The sequence below is a fragment of the Ailuropoda melanoleuca genome, chromosome X, assembly GCF_002007445.2.
Source record: "Ailuropoda melanoleuca isolate Jingjing chromosome X, ASM200744v2, whole genome shotgun sequence".
Classification (NCBI taxonomy): domain Eukaryota; kingdom Metazoa; phylum Chordata; class Mammalia; order Carnivora; family Ursidae; genus Ailuropoda; species Ailuropoda melanoleuca.
In genome coordinates this window covers 33,732,311-33,758,395 of record NC_048238.1, presented here as the reverse complement: position 1 = coordinate 33,758,395, position 26,085 = coordinate 33,732,311, and the positions used below count along the sequence as shown (strand labels likewise).

The following is a 26,085-nucleotide window of genomic DNA, read 5'->3' as shown; positions in this document are numbered from 1 at the left end:
GGCCCTTTGTCATTGCTGTTGTTAGGGAAGTGGAGTAAATTCCATTCTACTTTCGAACCTCTGGGAAGATAGCCGTCATCCACAAACCGTCCTTGCCCCAGCTTAGAACCCCATCAACACATATTGTAAAATGTGGTTGACTCCAGAGTGGTTGAGGCTCACTGCACAATGCCCCACCTTTTGAGTTTTCGCCTAGATTCTTCTCAGTCACACTTGACCAGATACAGAATCTCCCTGCCCCAGCTTCTGGTCTTGAGTTCTCAACGCTCAAGCAATTCCGGATGGTGCGTGGAAATGTTGGGTTTGGTGCCCGTGGTCCCTATTCCTGTGAAGCCCCCAGAGGCAGCCTCTGCTTGGACCTCCTAGTTACCTTCCAGTCACGCCTTCCCTGGTTTGGAAACTTTTCCTACTCTTGGCCCCCAGGACTCTCAGCATCCATTAGACTGGGTCTAATGATGTTTTCCAGTACCCCAGGCCCTTGTAGCCCTTTCTCTACATTGCCTCGGGCTTAGCCAGCCGAACCTCCCACCTCCTCCCAGGGCTGCCCCAGGTCTGCCTCCTCCACAGCCTTTCGGGTACAGGAACACTCTCTCCTTCTTCCCATTTATTGTTCCTCATCGACATGCCAACGTCAGGAGTCATTGCAGGAAACAGAAAGCAATGTAGGTATTTCAAGCGGAAAGGGATTTCATGCAGGGAATTAGGTGCTTTCAAAATCACTGGAAGTGAGGAAGGAGAAAAGTGTTTTGGCTTTCGTGTTAAAGGACAGACACCACTACAGCTATGATCCAGAGGTCAGGAAACGTTTGCTCATTTCCTTCACCCATATCCTCCATCCATAAAGCCGCCCACGCCCATAGAGCTGTTGAGCAGACAGCACACTATGAGTCCAGCTGCTGCCAACACTCATGTGGGCAGAGCCCACTTGGCCACCTGAGCAGCCACAGAGAGATGGCCTCCTGCCTCCCTTTCACCTTCCAAATCTCTCAGGACTGTATCAAGTAGGCAGAACCCTAGTTTGAAGGGAGTCCACCAAATGTAGGTTTTAGCTTTCCAACATCTCCAAATAGAAGGAGGTTCAGCTGGAGTTTGAGAACAGCGAAGCCAGTTATCCAGCCCAGTTCTCTCCTACAGGTCTGCTCAGAATTCCCCTTACAGACCTGTGGGTGAGAGACACAACTTCTCATTCCCTTGGGCTCTCTCCCTTAGATCCAGCCCATGTTCCAGTTCATGAACCAATTAAAAAATAAGGATCCATTTCTATGAGAGGCACTTCTGAGCACTTCCTATGTATCAGACACTGCAGTGGGCTTAGGAAGCACAGAAAGGAGTAAGATTTGGTCTAAGCTGTCAAAAATGCATAGCCCTTAAAGCTGAAGGGACAAGCATGTAAATGATATGGTGCGGAGGAAGAAATCGCAAGACGGATGTGTGTACTGGATTCTGTGAGAGTGGAGGAAAGTATCAAAAAGGAAGGCTCCTACCTCTGTGTAGGGGCTATTAGAGAAGGTAGAGGGAGGATTGAGGGGAATGTGTCTAATGAGAAGCAAAGGCCGCCAGGAAACTTGAAAGACCTGGCTCCAGTTATCTCCTGCTGCCTAAGGAACCCCCCCCCAAAACTCAGTGGCTTAAAATAACATTATATGTGGTCCTGATTTCTGTAGTCTGGGCTAGGATCGGCGGGGTGATTCTTCTGCTGGTCTTGCGGTCAAACACTCTTGTGGCTGAATTCAGCCAGCAGTTCTGTTGGGGGTTGGATTCAGCTGAGCTTTTCTCTCTCTTCATGTAGTCTTGGGGCCTCTCCCTTGCTGCACAGCTCCTCCCCGTGGTCTCTCTAGCACGGCAGCCGGGCTCCTCAAATCATGACTCAGGGCTTCCAAGAATTCAAAAGCAGAAGCTTCTAGGAATCTAAAGTGGTAGGCCAGTGTCTGAGAGTCACTTCTATTGTATTCAGTTGGTCAGGTGGTCATAGGACAAGCCCAGATTGAAGGGGAATAGATTACATAAAGACATAAATACCAGGAGGCCTGGTTCATTGGGGTTGGCACGTGGTTGACCAGATAAATAAGGCTGGGAGTGGCTCCTGAAAGAAGGAGAAAGATGCGCAAAGGCATGGGGTTGTGAAAGTCTGTGGCATTTGGGGGAAAGTTAAGCACCTCAGGGTTGTGGGAGGGAAGGTATATAGGCCACAGGGAGTATAATACAGCTACAGAGCTGGCTTGCTCAATCATGGCCTCTGCCCGGTCCTCCTCTCTTGCCTCATCCGCCTTCCTTGGATTTGACTTGCTTCCTGGCCGACATCTTCTGTTCTGCTCGATTCCCAATTTCCAGCTCTGCCTTGGTCATATGAATATGGAAACTATGTGAGAGACTTCTCCCTAGCCACCAAACTCTTTTCTCTTCTTCCTGGACCTTGAGGTAGACCATTAGTCTGCCATCATTCCCAGGTTCCTTTGCAGTTTGAAGCAGCCATGTTAACAGACTTCTGGCCAATGGAACATGGATGGAAAAGGTGATGTGCAGGCCTTCCAGACCAGGACTGTTAAAGGTTTGCCATTCCATCTTCCATGTTCTTTCACCTCTTCAGTTGGCTAGAAATAAAGACAATCCTCAAGGCACATTGGGAGCTTTGTGTTGAAGATGGCAAAGCCACAGGCTGCAAGATGCCTGGTTTCTTGGATCATTGCACAGAAGCTTTCTTGCTGACAAGGAACAACCATGCTGGACTGTGAGAAAAAAAAATTCCTCTGGTGTAATAAGCCCCTGAGATATGGAGGTTTATCAGTGATAGCAGCTAGTACTGCCGAACTCACATAATGGAGAACCCAACGGGCAGGGACCGCCTTAGCATCTCCCGAAGGAACGAGAGAATTTGTGGGGAAGGGGGTTGAATGAAGAGGAGACCAATAACTCAGGCTGCCGTAGGACCAGCCAAATCTGGGAAGAGTTTTTTGAATGAGGTAATGACAGTTTTCTTTTCCGTGAGACCAAATGTATATAGAGCAACATCTGGAACCCACTGCAGGTTGACTCTTGGACTCATTCTCATCTGAAACTGGATTTTACCCTTGGTCTCCTAAGTCTCTTCGACAACTTGTATCCTTGGAAACCCTCCTTGTTTAACCTACTGACAGGTGAGCAATATAGCTTTCTGGACAAGTTAATTAAAGGAACAGGATTTCATGGAAACATAACAATTTCTATTTGATGCTCTACTTTAATTTGATTCCCACAACAACCCCTCGAAGTTGGATGGGCACTATATATTATTTCTCTCTGGATGGGAAAACTGAGGCTGAGGGCGAGCTGACCTGACTAAGATCTCAGAGTTAAATGGAAGATGACTGGGACCTATGTCTTCTAGCTTCAGGACAACTGTAAGCAAAAGTATTCAGCCCCTATTGATGTCCCACTCACACCCTCTCGAGCCACCTGAGTTCCCTGTCGCTGAGGTGGATAGTTCCAGAGCGCACTAGGGCCTCCCCACCCCCGCTGCCCAGCCAAGGGCTGCACCTCTCAGCTTCCCTGAGGGCTTTGCTTTGGCGCCGCGAGAGCTTGCTGAGCTTAGCAACGGTGCAGCTGGCAAATGTGGGTGACTTCACAGCCCAGCGGGACCCCTCCAGCAGTGGGGGTCACGGGATAAATGCCTCAGCCTCCCCGCTCCCTGAGGTGTGCTCTGGGGAGGTGTGGTTCTCAGAGGAACCTTGGCAGATGGCCAGAGTTCATGAGCGCACTCCCTGCCCTGCCTCACCCCCCCCACCCCACTCCCTCACTCCCATTCTATGGGATCACCTCCCTGCCTGCACCCACATCTTGTCCTAGATGGGGCTTTCAGGGGAACCTACCCTATGGCAGTACACGTGTAGCGGGCAAGTCGGAAGCACCCAGAAACATTTCTGTGCATCCTCTCTGAACTGGACTCAGATAATCCCTCTCGTGGCAGTGAGCGAGGATAAGGAGCACGTGATCCCCTTATCAGACGCCTCCCGTCAGACTCTCTTGTCATAGGCCATCGGTGGCACCTGCCAGTCTGGACTCGCCTTTGTATTCCTGACTTCGCTCAGCCGCCCAGCTGGCACGAGGCACTAGATGGGCAGCCTTGGTCCCAGACAGGAGCAGATGCTGCCAGCTCACCAGCTCCCGCCAGCGAATCCAGGATAAGGACTGGGCAGGAGTGAGAGACCGAGCCTGCCCTGGCGGGGGTGAGGGGGGGAGAGGTGAGTTCGAGCCCTTGCCATGGCCGCCACCATTCCCGGTCTCTTTCCTGTGTCCTCCGGTCACGAGGGAGGCATGGGCAATAGAGATGTCAGTTCAGCAGTGACTGATCTGTCGAGACAAGCTTAGCGTGGCATGATGCCACGGGGAGTGGCAGAGGGGCCTCAACCAGATGCCAAAGGACCCACAGGCCTGGGTCTGACATGCTGAACCATGTCAGGCTGCGTATGCAAAGATGCTGCCTGTGAGCTCTCTCCCAGAACAGCTGTGTTCGTGCTCGCGTTCATTCATCCATCCATCCATCCATTCATTCATATAATGCTCACTGATGCTGCTTATGTGCCTGGCACCGTGGTCTGGGCTAGGCGCACGACAGGGAATGAGCGATGGGATCTCTCCCTTCCGTGGACGGATAATATAGAATGGAGGCAGATACTGGTCACATATCAAATATCCACCATTATATGGCAGCGTGGGCTTTTCCTTCCGGCATTTCTCACACCCAGCCTCTGTCTGGAGCCCAAGCCCCTATCAAGACAGGAGGTTTTACAGGTGGAGAGAAGAGACTCCTTTAGCATGATAAAGGCTCCGGACTTATGCCAGGAGGCAGGCAGCCACCGCAGTCGCTGGTAAGAAAAGATAATACGCAGAAATTCTGTCGGCTGTTGGCGTTCTAATCAGGCCCAGCATTCCTTCTCTGCAGGCCATGGGGAGACAGGTCCGAAGTGCCAAGTCCTGGAGAGGGTGGCGGGAGCCTTTACTTACAGGGTGGTGTAAATGGGTGATGGAAGCGAAAGCCTCCGGTGTGACCTCCCTTCCACGTCCGCCTCTGCCAGCCACCTGCGTCTCAGGGGCCGTGAGTGTGAAAGGGCAGAGCTCTAAACGTGGGGTGTGGGGCAGTCTCTCTCTCCGGTCTTCCCTGTGCTGCCCGCAGAGGCCAGCTGGGCCTGGGGGTGCCGAGGGAGGGGCTCAGCCCTTCTGCTTGTCTAGAAGAGGGCCGAACCCCCACTCCACACATCGCTGGCCTTCAGGGCTGCGCGAGCGCTGGTTCTCGAAGGTGCTATTTGGAGCGGCTCCCAAACTCCTTCAACCCATCATCCCAGGGAACGCCACAGCTGTCAGAGAGGAGGACAAGAGGGGGTGCAACAGCTGGTGTGAACTCCCTTCAAACCAGCAGTGGAACCGTCCCCGTTAGATCATTCATCCCCGGGGCCATGTAAAGTTTCATCTGCTTTCTCGCAATGATTTGTACAAGCTGCATTTTCCAAGAGCTCCAGGACCTACGACCAAGCAGCCTTGTCCACATGTGCACAAAAATCCTGGGGTACGGCTGCCAAGGACAGGGGCTCTCGATTTGCCTTTGACTCGATCCAGCTGTGGGACCACGGGTGAATGAGTCACATTTCCTCCCCGGCCTGCCCACCATCTCGGCAGCACACGACAGTGAACCATGTTGTACGATGTGGCAGGATGTTGTGGTGCTGACCGCAGATCGGGGGCGGCTGGGGTTTGGCGGATCCAGACGAGGCCTGGCTTGGCAGCAGCGGCTCTGTTTCGCAGCACGGGCCTGGGGGGTTGGCTGGGCCAACTCTGCTCCACGCGGCTCCCCTCCTGGACCAGCAGCCTGGGCGGGCATGTCCTTCTCAAATGAAAGCGGAGACGATAGGAGGATCTGGAAGCAGGCGAGGTTTCCTCAGGCCTTGGCTCAGAACTAACGACAGTCCCATTCCATTGGTCCAAGCAAGTCACTTGGCCACACCCCAAACCAAGGGGCAGGAAATAGTACTCCACCCGGGACGATGCCATGACGACAGGTGGGGTGACGCACCGGGACCATTCATTCAATCTACCACAATTCCCGCAGCAGTCACACGAGGGGATCGTCGGGTCACAGGGTCCCTTAGAGCCTAAACACTCTGGAAGTCCAAATAATGACGTAGAAACAGTGTCAACAGATATCGACCAGCGAGAGCAAGCAAGAGAGAGATCTCGTCTGTCTAAACAAAATTTCTCTGAACATATGAGTAAATTACAGCCAGGTACAAATACATGGTTCTCAAAATCTGCCCAATTCACTCAAATTGGGCAACTGTTTTTCACAAGCTCAGCATATGTGAACATCTATATAGAAACTCGGGGGCAGTGGGAGGGGGTGTTCTGTTCCAAATGCCCACACCTGTCCTTGCCTCGCTAATGCTGGCAAGGCGTGCTAACCTGCAACAGAGGCCGAGAGCTCGACTCCTCCCAACGTGTACATGTTTTCTGCTTTGGAGGCAAAAGAAGCAGCTTCCTGCCAGAGAACATGCAATTAAAAAAACAAATTATATCAGCAGGACTCTCTTTGCTGGAAGTGTGAACTTGATAGAAATCAGAAATGCAAATGGTATTGAAGTGCAGTTAAAACTTCCGTTTTCCAAAAGGGGGAGAAATTAATTGCTTTTATACTTACCGTAGTGATAAGCCGGAGGTACAGGCTAGACACAAGGAGCAGAATCCAGAAACCTTCCTAAAGACGAGAGGAAAGGGAGGCAATAAATCTCCCCTAGAAAGCCTCACGGTCCTCACTACAGATGTGTGCAGCATGTAATTTTTTGGCTGTGTGGTTCAGAGACCTGCCAAGCGTTTCGGGTCTAACCGACTTTCTATGAAGAAGGCGGGAGAAGGAGATATTTGGGAGAATCCTCATAAATGATAAAGGAAGAGCTTAGCCAGAACCCCTGATCTGCTGGGGGAAAGGTGTTAGTTTATGGATTTTTATTGCAAGGACATCTGCAGCCTCTCAGCTTTCTGGAACACATACAGTTGCAAGAATGCCCCTGGAGCCACAAACCACAGCCGCCCTATTCAGAGGTAGGCCCTGCCGGGAAGGCCCGGTATGTGTGGATTGGGAGGCCTGCCGTGAACAGGGTGACTATTTGATCCAGTTTGCCTGGGATAGTGCCAGTTTATTCCTGGGGCTCTGGTATCTCAGCCAGTCTACAACCCCATTCACTCTCAAAGGCGTCTTTGTGGTGCAATAGCTTTGAAAACCTGCTTGCAAAAGAAATATATACCTCTTGTCCCAGCAATTCCACTCCTAGGTGGCTACCCAACAGAAATGCGCGCATGTGTTCTCTAAAAGGGTGCTTACGAGAATAATCGTAAGAGTCAAAGGCTGGGAACAACCCAAATGTCTATCAACAGGAGAAGACATAAACAAGGCATGATATATCCATGCAACAGAATGCTCTGTGGCACCCAGAGCCAACAAAGTGCCACTACCTGCAATAATACGGACAAACTTCACAAACGTAATATTGAGCAAAAGAAGTCAGACATGTGAGAGTACATATTCCATGATTCCATTTTTGCAGGGTTCCCAAACAGGCAAAATTCATCCATGCTGCTAGAAGCCAGGATAGCGACGACCACCGGGTAGAGGTATAAAAGGAAGGGAATACAAGGGTGCCTTTAGGGTGCTGGTCCTGTTGTTTTCTGATCGGGGTGCCGGCAGCACAGGTGTGGTGAGTTTGTAAAAAAAAAAACCATCAGGCCATGCAACTGTGAGTTGTGCATCTTTTTCTGTATGTCTCTCTTGATGGGGTCGGTAGATAAAATAACACGGCCACGTACCCAGGACTCACGCACCATCCCTCAACTTCGCCAGCCCCATTTTCCACCAGTGTTCTTGGCTCTTCTCACATCTGGGACCCGTGGCACTGCTTGGGCAGAAAGGAGCCTCTGTGTTCTTCTCTGGGATGCATCTTTTTTCCTGCCCTAGAAAAGCCTCGTTAGCAGCTTCCAGTGGCGGTACCCCACTCGTCCCAGTCTGGGCGTGGGAGAAATGTTACATTCAGTCCTTCGACATTATAGGGGTTCATCTCTTTCCTGCTCTTGCTGCTATGGACTGAATGTTGGTGGCCTGGCCCCAGTTTCATATGTTGGAGTCTCAACCCCTGATGTGCTGGTCTTTGGAGGTGGGCCTTTGGGAAGTGATTAGGTGTAGATGAGGTCAGGAGGGTGAAGCCCCCCCATGATGGGATTAGTGCCTTTGTAAGGAGATGCAGGGACCAGAGGTCTCTCTCCCCCACTATGTGAGGCTACAACAAGACCACCATCTATGAACAAGGAGGAGCACTTTTGTCAAGAAGGAGACCATGCTGACATCCTAACCTTGGACTTCCAGCTTCCAGAACCATGAGAAAGAAGTGTTTATTGTTTTGTTTTGTTTTGTTTTCAGATTTTATTTATTTATTTGACAGAGAAAGAGAGAGAGACCATGAGCAGGGGGAGTGGTAGGCAGAGGGAGAGGGAGAAGCAGGCTCCCCGCTGGGCAGAGAGCCTGATGCAGGACTCGATCCCAGGACCCCAGGATTATGACCTGAGCTAAAGGCAGACGCTTCACCGACTGAGCCACCCTGGCGCCCCATGGTTTGTTGTTTAAGCTACCCAAACTAAGACACTTACCAAATTAAGGACACCTCATTTCTCAGGTTAGTCCTCATGGGGCTTTCCAGATACTCTTTTCTGAATCACTTCTCGTTCTGTTAACCTGCTCTGAGGTGCAAAAACCGAAGGGCAACATATATGTGCTGGTGCGCACACAACTGGGGCTCAGTCCTCAGAGGGAGACTTTCTACATGTCCCTCAGTTCCTAGGCACGAGCACCTTCCTGGTCTGAGCCCTGCAGAATTTAAAGCGCTGTTTATGCATCCAGCTCAGGCAAACCAGCCGTGGCAGAGAAGCATTCTGTCCCCTCCCCTCCCCTCACATGCTTTTCTTTTGTCCACACGAGTCGTGGTGTGAAAGACCAGGCGGAATGCTGTCGCTGTACACTCCCAGCTCCCATGCACGAGCCAAGGAACTCCCGAAGGCAGGGGCTGTGTCTCACAGCCAGGACCCTTGTGTTCCCTCTCTCCTTACAGCTGCTTCTTTTGCCCCCCGGGTTCTGTTCTGCCTTGCCCAGTCGTGCCTCTCATCACACCATGGTCTAGGGGACTCTCCTCTCCCCACTCGCCACCATGCCCTCCCTCAGACGCCCAGTAGTCCCACAGCCACACCCCTGGCTCAGCTCAAGGGTGAATGAACGTTACACCACTCACAACCTCCCAGTCAGACCAGCTCAAGAGAGGGCTGTGCCATGAACTCCCTCAGGGACTTCTAAATCTTGTGACTCCCTCAGGTTCCAGATCCTTTTTGTCACACAAAACAAGCACACAGAAAGAACGGAGATGTTTTCTTTAAGCTTGAGACCATTGTTTCAGGGACAGCAACAGTCTCGGTTGGGCAGGGACCAGCCAGATGATGTATAACCCATCCTGCTTTGTTCCTGGGCACCCAGTTGCATTCCGTGCCCCAGCTGCCCTCTGGGACTGAAATGTGGGCCTGTCATTGACTTCCGGCCAATGAGCTAGAGACAGAAGTCAGGTGTCTTTGTTCTAGGCCTGGCCCATAAATACTTCCTACATGGCCCCTTGATTTGTTTCTTCCATTTCCTGCATTTGGTGGTTGGCCGCTGGTGCCCTGAGTGATGTTGGAAGACAGGAGTGTCTCAGCCCTGGCTGCCCACTGAAGTCACCAGGGGAACATCAAACAAAACAAAACGACTCTGTGCCCATGTCCCATCCTTAACGAATGGAATTAGAACCTCTACTGTCAGGGAAACCAAGCTCCCCATTGGTTTGAGTCCCCCAGTGACTGTGTGAAATTTCTACGGTGTTCTAGAGCTAGCTTCCCTCTCAACTGATACACTGGGCAATTGCACCTCTACACCTGGGTTCGCCCGTCATGTCCTGACCAATCCTCGGCTGGAAGGAGGCTACAGGCAGGAGGTGAGTAAAGAGATTCACCTCAGGGAAATGGGAACGGGCTGCCCACCTTGGGTGTCTGGGAGAAGCTTGAGAACCCAGTGCAGACAAAGGGGGACGGCAGCATGAGGGGGATGGAACGGTGGACAAGGGAAACTGAGGCTCTATCCTTGCGTGGCCTTGAAGAGCAGGGCTGAGTGCGTGTGACGGGGGGGGTATGCTTTTGTCAGCTGATGCACCCCAATTTCAGGCTAGATTTCAAGTCCCCCCTGGTTTTGGAAATGCTTCATCTGGATCTCGACACCTTTCCATTGAATAACAAGGTCTCCTTGGCTCCTGTGTCTCTGCTCTTCCGTGTGGAGACAGGCTTCCCTGGGCAATAGAATTCGGCTCACTGCAAGGCCTTGCATTCTCACTGGTTCGACTGGAGTCTTTGGCTTCAGGCTAAGCACCAGGGAAACCCACGACCTGGATGCTCTCTGCGTAGCTAGTGACCTTTCCTGGCTCTTAAGAACAGTCTCTTTCCCCTTCTCATTTGCCCTCCTCGTTCACCCTCCTCCTTCTCTTTCCTTCCCTTCCCTCCTACCCTTCCCCTGCCTCTCTCGCTCCCTACCCCTGCCACCCCCTCTCCTCCTTCCTTCCTTCTCCCCTTTAAATCTCCCCTGCCCCTGCTTTCCATCCTTCTCCCTACCTCCCTTCATCTCCCTCCATCCCTCTCCTTGCCCTTCTCCTTCCCTTTCTGTCCAGGTTCTTCACCAAAAACGTAGCATTCCACTCCAGTCATACTCCTTGAAATCCTGACCAGCCAGGCTATGGGGGTGATCGTGAGCTTCCTGCTATTCACTGACTCATTCAACCAACATCAGTGCGAGGCTCACCATGGTCAGGCACTGTGCTGTGAGTGGGAGGTACAAAGACAAAGGAGACCATCTTGGCTATAGAAATGTTTACAACCAGACAAAGGGCAGAAGTGGGAGGTTACGCAGTCAGGTACCAGGGAGGCGGAAAGAGTAATCAACGAGACTCCATTTTCTCATCTGTGAAGTGGGAGTAATGATTGTATGCATTTCCTATTGTTGCTCTAACAACTTATCACACACAGTGGCTTAAAACAACACAAACTTCTTCCCTTACAGTGCTGGGGGTCAGAACTCCAAATTGGGTCTCGCCGGGCTAAAATCAAAGTGTTGGCAGTACTGTGCTCCTTCTGGAGGCAAGATGGGGGAATCTGATTCCTTGATTTCCCAGCTTCTAGAGGTCCCTGGCATCCCTTGGCTCGTGGCCCCTGCCTCCACAGTCAAAGCCAGCAGTGTACCATCCCGTGTCCCCTCTGATCTCTGTCCCCATCCTCACTCCTCCAACTCCTCCAACTTCTCTCGATGAAGGATCCATGTGATGGCACTGGGCCCACCCAGACAGTGCGGGTTAACCACCCCAGCTCAAGGTCCTTAACTGAATCACACCCACAAAGCCCCGTCTGCCAGACGAGGTAATATTCTTAGGTTCCAGGGACTAGGACGTGGACGTTTCTAGGCGGACATTATCCTGCTTACCACACCGAGATGGATCAAACGAGGGGGAAAAAAGCCCCTGGCACACAGCCTGGCCCACAACAGGCACTCAGCTCACGCCGCCCACAATTATTACTGCCACCCTCTTCTGCAAGCAGAAGTGGCTGCAGAAAGCCTCATGCAGTGTGCACCCTTGAGCTTAAAGTTGCACTGACAGATTACAGTGGGGACAGGGTCAAAAACCCAGCAGATCTAACAGCGGCCCAGCCACAGAACAGTGAATGACATCCCATCTGCCTTGGACTACAATCTAGTCTGGCCCACGTCGCATCTGGACCCCTGAACTCAGCCTTGCCATCCTCGCCAAGCTGACTGGAGTCCCCCCTTGCCCTGCCAGTGCAGGCACTCCTCTGGTGGGCGGGCTCCCGATGGGGGGCAGCCCGGGGACCTTAGGCCAGGAGACCGTAAGCTGTCCAGTTAGGCACCAGGTTTGGGGCACAGTTGGGTCAGGCTCCCCCCAGAACCGCCTCCCCATCCCCAGCCACTGAGCCTCCCCGCTTCTCTAGGAGAGAGTGACCAGCATTGAGCATGCCCAGCCAGTCCGACCTTTGCCACAGGTGCCAGGATTGGAGGGAAGGGGCAGATGTGGGCACTGGGCTACTTGGCTGCCAGTGTGCCAGGCCAGTCTCCTTGCTATCGAGGTGATAGCATGGGAACATTCTGGGCTTACCAGGGGAGTGGATTTAAAATCAGATTTCTCTCCTTCTCACACACACAGAGAGTCTGACACATTAAATTTGGGGTGGAGCCCAGGAACATGAATTTTAAACCACTTTCTGGGTCATTCTGATGTAGAAAATCCTTAGACCATATTTGGGTCCTGAACCTGCCCTGGCTCTGCCATCAACTACCCGAGTTGACCTTAGACAACTAACTTCACCTCCTAGAGACTAGTTTCTTCAGAATCAATCGGAGGGGTGGGAGGGGACCTCCAGGGCACTTCCAAGCTGGGGGGATAGCTGAGATCAAGGATTTCTTACATGGGGAGGGACAAGAAGAAGGTTGTAGAGCAGAGCAGGAAAGGAACGTGTGTGTGTGTGAGTGTGCGTGTGTGTGAGTGTGCGTGTGTGGAGTGCCTGTACACTCGTGTGTATGTCTATAGATGTTTCACCTGCTGCTCAGTCCCAGAGGTGCAGAATCCCAGAACTAACAGGAAACACAGACTACAAAGTCCAATTCCCTCGTTTTGCTGGTGGGTACCTGGAGGCCCAGAGAGGGACTGTGAGCTGCTGCTTGGACTCACGTAAATTCTTAGAGTAGTAATTTCTCGACCTTTGCTGTTACAATTACCTGGAAGAGCTTTTAAGAAAGACAGGTGCCTGGGCCCCGTGCTTAGAGGTTCTAATCCATTGGTTCAGGATGGAAAGTGGGCACAGAATATGCGTAGCCCCCCTGGTGACACTCATGGACAGCCAGGGATGAGAATCGCTGACGAAAGGGCTGGAGTGCCCCTTACACTGAAGAGCCGTCCTGCCTCCCCCTGGACACGGGTGGTGGCGGCATCCTGAACTCGTGAGCTGGGTGTTAAGGCTCCCAATCCCTCCCGCCCCCACCCAGAGGAGCCTGGCTCCCAGGGGTGCAGTGGGAATGCCAGGCTGCTCCAAGATGCCTGGAGAAAGTTCATTAACAGGCCGCACCTGGAAGCTTCTGCTCTCCGGGAAGGAGGTTTTATTTTTTTATTTGTATTTTTAAAGATTTATTTATTTATTTGAGAGAGAGAGAGAGAGAGAGCAAGCACATGTGCACACACACATGTGGGGAGGGGGCAGAGGGAGAGATACCTCGAGCAGACTCCCCGATGAGTGCGGAGCCCGATGTGGGGCCCAGTCCCATGATCCGTGAGATCATGACCTGAGCAGAAACCAAGAGTTGGGCGCTCAACATGCATGCGCCCCCAGAAGGAGGTTTTAAAGGCCAATGCCCATCTGTGAATGTGAACATAGGGAACTCCGCTCTAATCAGAAGCGCGCTCCCCAGGGCCTGGGGAATGGGGGGAGGTGGGAACATGGGCCCATGAGCAGAGATGGGAGAGTACACGGAGGAACCTGTCTCCCATGCTGGCACTCCCAGGGGAGGAGTGGGAGCCGGCAGCGGGGTGGGGGGCAGAGGACGATAAACTCATCTGCTGTGTCCCTCTCTCAGGGATACTAATTCATCTGCTCTTTTTCTGTTTGGGAGACAAGCACACGGCCTGTAGCCTGTGCTTTTTTATTTACGTTAAGCCTTTTAGTGGAAGAAAGAACTCCAAAAGCAACAGTCCTTCAGTTCTCTTGGGCTGCCTGTGAAATCAAACCTGGAACAGCCTTCCCCTGGGTCCCACTCTGCTGCCCTGCCTGTCACCTTTCTCTTTTCTAATTTGTTCTGTTTCTTCTCACATCCCCACTCCTGGGCTCCTACGTACAGCTGTGCAGGTTGGGTACTGTACAATCTCCCCTGCCGTAACCCCTGCTGTATTATCCTTGCCATCCCTCCCCAGTCCCTCCTACCCCATAGATCCCTTCTTCTTACTTCATTTCCTGCAAGTTCCTCCTTCCTAACTGCCTCGAGAGGAAAGCCTGACCTCGGTAGGGCCTGACCCACATCCATCACCCTTGGCAGGGTGGGGCAGGGCCAAGGCCAGGTGTCTACTGCTTAAGAGAGTCAAGGGGCCTCCTTTCCCAGTAGGCTGCCCCGAACAGCTCACAAACCCCAGAATCTCTTGCTCATCTCGGTTTTGCTTTGCCAGATGTAAATTGTTCTCTAGGTTCACCAAAAGGCCATAGAAGCTGTTTCATAAATAAGCTTAGCATGTTTTCCTTTGTGTTTTCCCTTTAACCTGGCAGGCTCCCCCCTCCCTCAACACGATCTTGCTGGAACTACATAAATACATCCTCCCAGCACCCTGCCCAGTTCACAGCCTCGAGCGCCTTTTAAAAAGTTAGCATGTTTCATCTCCGTAACAATGTAAGTATTGACCAATTTTACCAGAAAGGAAAAAACAAAAACAAAAACAAAACCCACCACCAAACCCCGAGGCTGGGGTCACATGCCTGAGGCAGAGCTGGATTGGAACCAAAGTCTGCTGGTCCCAAAGCCTGTGTCCTTGGGGCACTACACCCTCAGGTCTCAGGTCCCCCTGAGTGGCCCCAGCCCTGCCTCCCGCCTTCCCTGCCCCCTTCAACGTCTGCCCTCACAGCTCATCATGCCGGCCTCACCTCTCAGCCCCGAGCAGCCAGCTGGGGTGCCTTCCTGCCTTCACCCCGCCTCACGCTGGTCTCCACGGGCTACTTCAGGCCCCTGTCACCGTGCGTCAGGGTGACGCGCCGCATCAGCCCAGCACTTAGGAATATGCCCACGGGGGGCTGGCGTTCCTGCTGGGTGTGCCTTGCATGCCACAGACAGGACCCAAACACACGACATTCCCCCCTTTCTTTCAGCCCCCCCCAAGTCACCTTTACATTTAGTTTTGCAGCACAGACTGGCCATAGGCCCCCAGTGTCCCCTCTGGCTCGAGCCCTACCTTAATGAACCAAGAAGGACAAGGAAATCCTCATCCTCCACGACAACGACACCAGGCCGGATGACTAGCTGCCCCGTCCCTCCCAAGTCTCATCCCTCCTCCCCCTCACCTCCCCAGCCCTCAGGGACCAAGATGGGGAAATTGTCCTGTAATAGCATTTTGCAGGCACGTGCGCGATCTAGGCATTTCTCTCATCTGGTTATCTTTGGAAACACTGGGAGGGAAGGGGGTATTAAAGAAATCCTCCCTCTGCTTCCATCTTGGAAAAAAAAAAGGCAGAACATTTTGATTCACTACCTTATCTTTAAAGAAACCTGACACGGAAAAGGCAGGGAGATAAGATCTATGACTTCATCAGCTTGTTCTCTGAAGTTGTTTCAAGCTTTCCCATCCCCCGACAGGCCCCTTCATTTCCTGTTTTCAATATGTAATGGCAAGGAAGACACAGCCGCCCAGAGCTAAGGGAGCCTGGGGGTCAGCGCAGGAAGCTGGCCAGAAAGGAAGCTTTTAAGAGCCAAACTGCAATCTGGCCACAAGTCAGAAGCACCTCTTTTTAATTCAGATTTCTTTTCTTTTCTTTTTTCTTTTCTTTTCTTTTTTCTTTTCTTTTCTTCTCCTTNTTTTTTTTTTTTTTTTCCCTTTTTTTTTTTTTTTTTTTTTTTTTTTTTTGCTTTAACTTTGTGGTCCTTGGCTCTGGACGGCTTGTGGCCTCACAACAGCAGCTGGTCTGGAATATCTTAAATGCAACGTGAAAGCGCGTAAGGGTTCAAATTGAAAAAGAAAAGGAAAACTTTAGCATTTCATAGCAGGAATTCTTGACAACCTCTCTCTTTCAAGATGCTCCAAATGCCTCCCAGACGCCCTTGCGTCAGCTCTTGCCGCCTCCCACGGTGGAGGCCAAGGAATCGGTACCATCTGAATCATTTTGTGCAGGGGAAAACAGAGCCACCCACGTGTTCCTGCTTACGCTGCAAGACGGCACAACATTATGACAGGTGTTTTCCTGGGCTCCAACCAGCTTAGGGCGGTGTGTTTATGTGTGTGATATGGGTCACAGCTACAATGTCAAGAGTAGGGAAAACCAACTCTCTTTGGCTCTGACCGCCTGCCGTCAAGACGCCCTTGCTGGGATCTTGGTCTTCGCTCAGTCTCTTCCATCACAAGAGGGTCCTCGGGTGGGCTCTTGTTGGTTGCCATGGTAATGCCACCAGCCACTCTCTTGCCAGTCAGGGAACAGCATCCCCTGCAGGGGGCATCACACAGAGAAGGTTCCATCTGCCAGGCTGGTCGTCGGCTAGCTGAGGGGCGTACTGAACTTCACGGGGGTGTGAAGCTCCGTCTCTCTCGGCTGGCCTTCCCTTTCCAGATTCCCGTCCCTGCTACTTCCCAAAGGCTACAAGCTGGACCACACAGGGGTGGACTTGGGGCCAGGCAGCAGACCCATCTCCTGCTGTTGAGGGCTGGCCCGAGCTCGGGGCCTCCTGCCTGCAATGAGGTGCTGCCTGTTTCAGGGGCTGTCAGAGATCTGCTGTGAGCATCTTGCCCATATTCACTTTAGTGAACACCACTCAATTTTCCACCACCGGGTCGGTCATTCCTTTACCTCAGGGCTCCCAGAGGCCAGGAGTGTAGTTTGCCCGCTGCGGCTGCTGAGGGCCAGAAGCGCCGGAGAATTCACACCCCTCCCGGTGTCCCAGAGCAACCGTCCACCACTGACCGACAGGACTGGTTGGATAAATGCCCCGGCACCCAGCCCTCGGGTGGGAGGACTCTGAGGCATGTGACTTTCAGCATCCCCACAATGGCCCCTGGCTTGGTGATGCCCTGTGTCACTTCCCCACTCTCCCTACTGGTGAGTCTGGGGCTCATCTCCCAAATAAACTGCTCTCCCTTGAATCCCTGTCTCAGTTCTGCATCTGGGGACCCAAACTGAGCCAGGGGAAGAACTTCTCTGCCATCCCAGCCACTGATGGAGTTGTCACTTCCAAGCTGATGACAAAGATTTTGGAAAACTCTCGATGCCTGGGGGGCTCCTCTCTGACCTTTTCCTAGGCCCTTCCCCCCCTTCCCCTTCATGATTCCAATTCTCGAAGTCTTGTCCCCTACCACCATCTGTAGCTACAAGGTACCCCAGGTACCATGCAATAGACTCATTTTATATTTTACGGACAATAAAACCGAAGCTCAGAGGGCCAAGAGATTCACCTGAACTCACTTGATTTGTACGGGGCCGGCAAAGCAGGAAGCAAAACCTAAGCGCCTGGACTGATGGCCCAAGGCACTTTTCAAGTACCATTGCGCATGTGTAAACCTGGCTTGCGGGGCTTTTGCTCTGAACTTTCTTTTCTTTCTCATTATGACAAACAGGCCCCCAAAGTGGCATCCTCAGACTGCCGGGTGTGTCATGTAATCGGTGCACAGGGACCGCACTCCCTCCCTGGGCCGGACTCGTCTGTAGACAAGCCTGTCCAGTGACTGGAGCCCCGGTAGGGTGATCCCGAAGACTTGAGAGCCCGCCTCTCTCGAGGCACAGAGAAGTGGCCACATGGACAGGGCTTAGCTGGCGCCATGGAGGAGAGTCTAGAGGCTGAGGGGGACAGCACCGTACCAGGGAGAGGGTCTTTGCCTTCACTCCTCCCTTGGTCTACACCGTTGTTCCCCCAGATATCCGCAAGGCCCAGCCCCTCACTTACTTCAGGGATTTGCTCAAACATCACCCTCAGAGGGACCTTTCCTGACCACTGTCTCAAATGGAGTCTCCTCTGTTAGGTCTTTACCCTGCTGGCTTTTCCTCTTAGCGCTTATCACTCCCTGACATTGTGTGATTTGTGTGTTTACCGCCGCTTCCTTCACCCCCACCACCAGGATGTGAGCTCCACCGGCCAGAGAATCTTGCCTGTCTTGTTCACCGCCCCATTCCCAATACCTAGAACAGTGCCAACGCATTCTAGACGCTCAATAAATTCTTGTTGAGGTGAATTAATGAATCAATGAATCTCTGAAAGGGAACAGGGCAGGTTAGTGGCCTCATCCTGGGTGACACATTCAGTCAAGAGGGGCAGAGGCAGGAAGGGGGGATCCTAAGCCCATGTGACTCCATGGCCTCTGGTCCACTTCTCTACCCTGTGCTGGGCTCCTTTGATCTCCAGGTAACATGGAACGTAGAAAGCAGAAAATGAGGACAAGAGAGATGGATGCTCAGTGGAGATAGGACATCTTCCCCTCTCCCCCCCTTCCTGCCCACTTCTTCCCTCCTCTGTGTTATCCCAAGGAGCTGCTTGAGAAGAAAGCCCTCCCTGATCTCTCCCTAGAAACTGCGCTCTGAACACTCGGATGCACAATCAACCAATTGTTAAGTCCTCGACAATACCTCATCAGCGAGCACAGCACTATAATTAAAAGTAAATCCAGCTCAAGCTCTTTAAAATAGGATCTAATTTAATTGGCGCCTTTAATCTATCACTGTCACTCTCCGCCAACCAGGGGAGAATGTCATCGCAGCGGTAGGTGGGGAGAAACTTTAGCGGGCCCCTCGGCGGTGTCTCCCCACCGCCCCAGGCCCGGCGAACAGCTGGGAAGGGGCAGGCAGCCGCAAGCCTGGAAAAGGGAGAGACCACAAAAGCTGAGGGAGCACACGGGTGCCACCAGGGACTGGGCTGTGGCTGCCACGGGCCTGGGTCCTCACACCCAGCCATGCGGCCCAAGAGGCCTTGGTAGGGGTCCGGGCAGGGGCCTCTGCCCTCCCTCCAGCACATCTCAGAAACAAAGCTCTGGGCACTGTCTGCAGAAAACCAAAAGAATCAAGCTCACCAGGGAAAGATGGGAATTCATGGAGGAAAAACCCAAGCTTTCAAACCCAGGCATATCCCACACAATCTGTCAGAGGCCCCCAGAGGCCCGGAGCACCACGTGCCCACTGCGGTAACACCCTCATTTGCCCACCCTCTCCTGGCTTTCCTCTTCCCTCTCTCAATTCCTCCGCCCCTCACAGAGCCTCCTGGGTCACTTCCCAAACCAATCATTGCACCGAAATCCTTGTTTCAGGGTCTGCCTGGGTGGGAATCCAAGCCTAGACCTTGGCACGACGCAAGCACCTAGCGGACAGTACCGTGTGACTTCTGTAGCTGCCAGATATTTGAAATTCACTTGTGGGTTTCTCTGCCTATATTTTGTGTGTGTCTACTTAAAATTCTCTGGGGGCACTCCAGGAAGGACTCCTCTCTCTGTGGATTCATGTCAGCCCTCTGGTCCACTGCCCTAGGGAGGACTGCTGAGCTAATGCTCTCAGTATCCCCGAGATTCCTTAGACCCCATACTCCTTGGAGCTGTGGGTCCTGCCAACTCCATTGTGAGTGTTGGGGGGTATTGTAAATTGAGCTGTGTCCCCCCAAAAGATATGTCCTAACCAGTTAATCTCATAATGTGACCTTATTTGGAAATAGGGTCTTCTCAGATGAGTGAGTTAAGGTGAGGTCACGGATGCGGGTCTCAATCCACTATGACTGGTATCCTTATAAGAAAGGAGAATTTGGACGCAATGAGGGACACACGCAGGGAGAACACCGTGTGAGGCTGAGAATGACGCTGCCATAGCCAAGGAACCATCAGAAAGCAGGAGAGAAGCCTGGAACTGATCGCTCCCTTGTGCCTTTAGAAGAAACACAGCCCTCCTATGCCTTGACCTTGGCCTGCCAGACTCCAGAGCCTGGCCCCTTGCCCTCCTGTTGCCCAGTGGCTGCTAAGCTTCGGAGAGGACTCCCCAGGAATCCATGGCGGCTTCTCTCAAAGATTCACCCAGGCCTCATGCTCACTGTCTATCGACACTGAAGTGAAGGGTACGTAACAGCCAAAGCCTCACCCCTCTCAGAAGTGTGTGGTCCTCAGAAAGAGATCAGCAGCAAAGAACGGGTCCTTTCGCAGCAGGAACTGCTGCCCGGTGTCCTCCGATGACTCACCACTCCCACAGCAGAGTGCCAAAGATCCCTCGGACTCCACGGTCTTAGCACTGACCTCCCCTGATGGCATCTCCGGCCTGCCCATCGCAGGGACCTCGTGTGCTGGGCTAGCCTGTTTGCCCCTCCAGACCCACCCTTTGGGCTCCTCCACTCTGCTCTGAGCCCTGACAGGCTGGCCTCTGGGGATTGCATCGATTTAACCAGTGGGCCTCGCTGGCAGAAGGAAAGACGGAGGGGGGGGGCAGGCTGAGAGGTGGGAGAATTTGTGTCCCCTGGGCCCCCTCCCCCTTCCTGCCGGGGTGAGCCCGGCCCTGGCTGCTTCTCTCTACCCAAGCGCCGCCTCCTGTCCAGTGGCCCTCTTCTGTAGCCGTGGGACTCTGCCGTCTGGGGACTCTTCCCCTACTTCTGAGAATGCCATCTATTTCCTGCCCGTTCCCACGCCTCCTCACCGTGATCCTTGGGCTCCAGTGTCACCTGTCACCATCCAACCCACCCTCCGAGCTTCTCTCTTGGAGTGAGCTTTCTAAAGCTCTGAACACGTCACTATGCAAACACTGGTGGGCCTCCACAGCCTCCCGGGGCATGCAGTGCAAATGCGTACCCGGTACAGTCAGGTGCCTTTACAGCATGGCCCCAGCCACCACTCCCTGTAAAGCGGCCAACGCTTGGGGCGCCCGGCGCAGCCTGTGCTCCACCGCACATGCCTGGCACACCCAGGGCTTGCTGCCTGTGCTCCCTGAAGGGCATCGCTCCTCTCTCTGGACCGGAGCAACATGCATCCTTCAAGTCTCGACCCACATAATCATGTGCTCCCGGAAGAGGTCGCTCAGCTTTCACTGCTCGCGGCCCAGGGCCGATTCCAAGCCCCCGTGCGACGCGCAGTGCTCTCCAAGTCACGGCTAGTCTGGGCAGCTGGCGGCCCGATTGTGGGCCTGTCTTTCCCACAGGGCGGCGAGTTCTTTGAGGGCAGAGGCATCACGCGTAATTCATCCCTCATCAGGAGCGGACCCTGGTGATGGCCTGTCCTGCATCGCCTCAACCCCTCCCCGAGTTACCTGCAGCCACGATGGGCAGCTTCAGAGGCCTCAGACTACTTGCTCCCTGAAGAGCCTGCTTCTCCTGGCTTCTGGGCCTCCGGGCTCCCCCTGCCCCTGAGCATCCAGCGTGGCTGTAAGAAGCACAAGCCTCAAGTGCAGGGGAGCCGATGCCCCTGGGCGCCAAAGGAGCTAACGACCCTAGGGATGAGCGGCGGTGGACTGATGCCCCAGGCTTCCCGGCCTCCGGAGAAAGGATTCCCAGCAGGTTCCCTACGGTGCGTCGGAAAGTCCGCAGGGACAGTGCGCCCCATTGCCCACAGCAGTAACGTGCATGTTAAAGCACCCAGCGTGGACCGTTCTTCGCCTCCCGTCTCCCTCTTCTCACTCCCTCACTGGTGCCTTCTAGGTGTGCTTCTGAACCAACCATCTGCGCCCCTTAGACCTTGCCTCAGGGTCGGCTTTTGGGGGCACCCACACTGAGACAGGGGCCTCAACAGCCATACAGTGCTCTGAGCATAGTAGGCACCCCATAAATGCCACAGGAGTGAGCGGGAGCGGCCGGCCTGCTCCGGCCGCGCAGGGACCCCAACGGTATTCCAGAACTGTACCTGTGTTTTGAGCAGGTCGGGTGCCCTCCTCGCTAGGAGGATGCCACCCACATCTACGTGGGCAGCCCGAGCTCTCTCCCCAGCCAGCTGTCTGCTGGGGAGACCAGGGCAGACAGGCAGCCCTGATTATGTATGCAAATGCAGGTCTGGCCCTGCTGCTCATGCGAGAGCCACACAGCTCAGCTAAGCCGCCCCGGAGAAAGACTCCTACAAAGAATACTAAAGAGCATCCAAGTGTGAAGAATGAAACACACGTGAGTTTTCTTTTTCAAAAAATGGAAATCAAATGTACTTTCATCTTGGCTTTCTCACATCTCCCCAAATCAGCCCTAAAAAAGCGAAAGGCCTTTATCCCGACTTGCGACCTCGGCTGGGACCGACCGCCACCTTCCTCAGCAGGAGCGTCACAGCACATGATGGGGCTATTCCCAAAGAGGAGCTCCAACAGGCTGAGACTGTGGCAGGCCGGTGGCGTCTGCGTCTCATCTCTACCTTCTCAGTGCGCACATGACGTCCAGGCACGGGCCAGCCAAGGAGACCCGACCGAAAGAACAAAGGCTGGGGAAAGGACCACGGGGGTAAGGGCTGGCATCACAGGCTGCAAGCACAGCACGTGCAAAATGGTGGTGTAGCTGGAGGCGCCCCAGCCGCCTGGCTACCACGTGGGGTGTAAGTGAGAGAGGGAGAGGAAGGAAGAAGGGGGAAGAAGACAGGAGCCCGATCAGAAAAGGCCCGGAGTGTCTGGCCAGGGCAAGTCCCTGAGGGATCCCTGAAGGTGGGAAGAAGAGGCCAGCCTGAAGACCACTGTGCCAGTCCACCAGAGCACGGAAACCAAGCAGGCGGTATGTACATAAGACAGGCAGAGAGGGATTTCAGAGGTTGGAAGGGACACACTGGAAAGTGTGAGGAAGTCAGGGGTGTCTGACTCCCAGGTTTTGACTTCCCAGATGGAAAATGAGGCCCTTCGCTGAGCCAACGTGTCCAAGAGACAGAAGGACATGAAAGAGGTTATTTGGGGGGTGGTGATAGGGCAGGATGGTGAGCTCTCCTTTGGGGGTCCGAGGGATCTGAAGCCCAGGTGGGGGCCTCTGGACAGAGCAGTCCTGTGGGCAGTTGGATGGAGGGCTTCGGAAGAGACGTGGATTTTGCCATCATTAGCATGTAGATGGTATCCAAAGCCATGTGAGCTGATGGATTCATCCAAGGCAAGTGGATGGAGAGAGAGACAAAGAACGTTGAAGACACATTCGAGGAAAAAGAACCATTAAAGGAGCCGGGCACGAAAGGGGAACCTCCCAGAGGAGGGGGCAGAATGGTCAGAGAAGTCGGGGAACGGGAGATGCTGTAAGGCAAGGCAATGGAGGATCTGTAAAGTGGCCAACGGTAGCAAAGTGTGCAGAGAAGCCAGGAAAGTGCAGACTGAAAACTCGTCTCTGCACACTCCTGCCCCCTCCCTGTGTTCCTGACTTGGTGCTCAGAGCTCCGTATGCACCTTTCAATCGTTGGGGAGAGGAGGGTTTATTGACCGGTTTATGGGCTACCTAGGCCCTTGGTCTGCTCTCCTTTGAGTCATTTCATAGTTTATCAGCCCTTCAACCAGAGGCTGGACAAGGGAAATAAACTTTTCCCAGTCAATTTTATGACATAATCTATCAGTTCTTTGGAAAGATTCAGCAGAGGAATAATTTGAAAAGATTAGTTGGTTTCTGTTTGGTGGTGGTGGGGGTGGTGGATTATCTATGAATTTCCTTGTTCAAACTCGGGCTGGTGGTCTTCCTTAGAGTTGACCATCATCCCCTTTCACTATGTACACAAAAGAATATCACATGGATAAAAAAGGGACCAATGTTTTTGGTTTTTTAAAAAAATCTAATAGAAAAAGCAGAAGGAAATAAAAGTATATATTTAGCCAGCCTCTGGGGGAAGGAGAACTTTCTCTGTGTTAAAATGATAGAACAGACCAGTAAGGAAAAAGACCCACCAGCCTAACTTCACAGTTAAAAATATTTGTTTATATAGAAGTCATATATAGATATGCACAAAATATTAATAAAACACTTGCAGCAAAGTTCATTCTTATGCAGAGATCAGAAAATGGGGAGAACAGAAAAACACTCTGGGGCTCCTGGGTGGCTCAGTCGGTTAAGCAGCTGCCTTTGGCTCAGGTCATGATATCAGGGTCCTGGGATGGAGCCCCACATCAGGCTCTCTGCTCAGCGAGGAGCCTGCTTCTCCCTCTCCCTCTGCCCCTCCCCCTGTTCATGCTCTCTCTCTCTCTCTCTCTCAAATAATAAAGTATTTTAAAACAAGCATGCACTTGCTAATAATTCAACAGGCGAAGAGCACAAGCAGATAATTCACCAAAGAGAAAACATAACTAGCTCACCATTTAGAAGAATGTCATGCCTCATTAGTAAGGAAACAACTGCAAATTAAAATAAGGAGGTACCATTCCCCCCCCCCCAGTAAAATCACCCCAAATCTTGCTAGTGCTGTTGAGGGTGCGGCACGTTGGTTGTGGACGACACGTCCATGGACGCAGCTCTGTTGGCAAGGCATCTGGTAAAAACAAAGGGCTAGAGCCGGCAGTCCCACTCCCCACTCCTAACCTGAGCAGCGCAGTCTAAGGAAGTGGCCATAAACACTGCATGCCCGGGAAGGGCGGCAGGATGGCCAATACCAAAATCTGAACTTTCAGCTTCAAGGAACTGATAGAATAATTGCGGTGCATTTACCAGACGAAACATTATGAATCCATTAAAACTGATGTCTAGAAAGACGAGACAGCACCAGGGGAAAAGGAACGTCAAATAATGTTAACTGGAAAGGGGAGGAAAATTTGCTCAAAGCAGTATGTGATAATTACATAGATTCAGACTCACGAATACGCACGTAAATTAAACCACGTAAAAAGGCCAGATGAAAATACGCCCAAGCACTAGGTCACCACAGTGTTGCTTTGGGGATGATCTGTCTTCTTTTCCAAATCTTCCATGTACCATCGTGATTGGAAGCGTGGATTTAGGGCATCAAATCATCTTGGGTTCCAATCTTAGTTTGATCACTCAACTGCGTCATCTGGAGTGAGTTAGTTCTTCTCGGCTTTGTTTCCTCCTCCGTAAAGTGAGAACTGGAATGACTACCTCAGAGGAGTGTCATGAGAATTAAGAGGAATATGGGGAAAGTGCTTGTCACTGTGTCTAAAACACAGTAAGCCATCAATAAATGCAAGATTTTATTATCATAGTTATTATTTAAATAATGCAATGAATTCTATAATTTTAGAAACTTGCTATCCCCGTAGACTGGCAAGTATGCCCTGAATCCAAATAATACTGTTTTTGGTTTTTTGGTTTTTTTTTTTTTTTTATTTCTTGCCCTCCTTTCTTCACAGACAACCACGAAGAAAGTTTGTCAAAGAGTTAATTTTAGAAGTGAGAGAAAATGTTTGCTTTGCTTAATGAATGTGAACTTCCTCATTCTTCTGGTTTACTTTTCTTTCAAGTTGTTTTTATATCAACACCACCCGTGCAGGATGTGCCAGGTGACAAGACTGTGGGAAATTTCACGTGGAAATAACTCTGCATTTCACACACCGAGATGCCAGATCTCAGGGGCGCCAAGGGGCCGGGTCACACACCGTGCCTAGTATTTTTGGGTGCCTCATCCCTGGAGCACCCCTTTACCATCGTCCACACTCTCAAGCCCTTCCTTCTTCCCCCTCTGAGTACTAGCAGCCACCAGGGATTTTGTGGGGTACTCTAGCCTGAAACCCCAGTAACATAGGACTCAAGAGGATGTGAGTGTGTGTGTGTGTGTGTGTGTGTGTGTGTGTGTGCTGGGTGGGTTGGGACTTCATGAGAAAGGCCACATAGGAAGTAGGTGAAGGCAGAAGCCTAGGGGGTAGTCAAGGGCCACAGCAAATTACATTGGGTGGACATCTCTTCTCTGGCTAAGATCTGTGTACACGTGAAAGCTGTGGGCCCGGAAATTTCCTCCCCCGACCACTAGCTCCTATTTTCCCACTCTTTCATTCATTTATCTAAGCCTCCTGTGTCCACTGGGACTCCGGGCTTTCCCCCATCTCCCGTCCCCCCAGCAAACAGCCTCCCCTCTTCCCTCTCAGACTGGCTTTGGACGGCACTGGCGATCCTCGTGGCCTTTTTAGCATCCTCAGCGCCCCCTGCGCTGGTCTTCCCAGCCGAGCACCCGGGTCAATCCAAACTCCTAATTCCCCCTCCCTGGTACCAGTCACCCTGTTGGGGGAAAATCTCACAACCGTGTCCAAGAAGGAGATTATGAACCGCTCTTGTTCCATGGAACTATCCACAAGGGGCGGCCATCTTCTATCCGGGCCTAGGATCTCCCATGCCCCCTACCACACTGCCCTTCCCTGACCCCCTCCAGTCCATAG

General features: G+C 52.5%; 2 long non-coding RNA genes across 2 annotated transcripts in view; one reads left to right on the top strand and one right to left on the bottom strand.

Moving 5' to 3' along the window:
• Positions 1 to 3,855: 3,855 nt before the first annotated feature.
• On the bottom strand, positions 3,856 to 15,117 carry LOC117797408. Its single transcript, XR_004622344.1, has 3 exons — positions 15,072 to 15,117; positions 6,665 to 6,721; positions 3,856 to 6,131 (listed from the first exon to the last, which is right to left on the bottom strand). It is a non-coding gene; the product is annotated as an uncharacterized LOC117797408 (long non-coding RNA).
• The window catches only part of LOC117797407, a 31,924-nt gene continuing 14,464 nt past the window's right edge, over positions 8,626 to 26,085 (top strand). The window contains exons 1-2 of the long non-coding RNA XR_004622343.1: positions 8,626 to 10,025; positions 14,395 to 14,515. This is a non-coding gene — a long non-coding RNA (uncharacterized LOC117797407). The remainder of the gene's footprint in view (positions 10,026 to 14,394; positions 14,516 to 26,085) is intronic.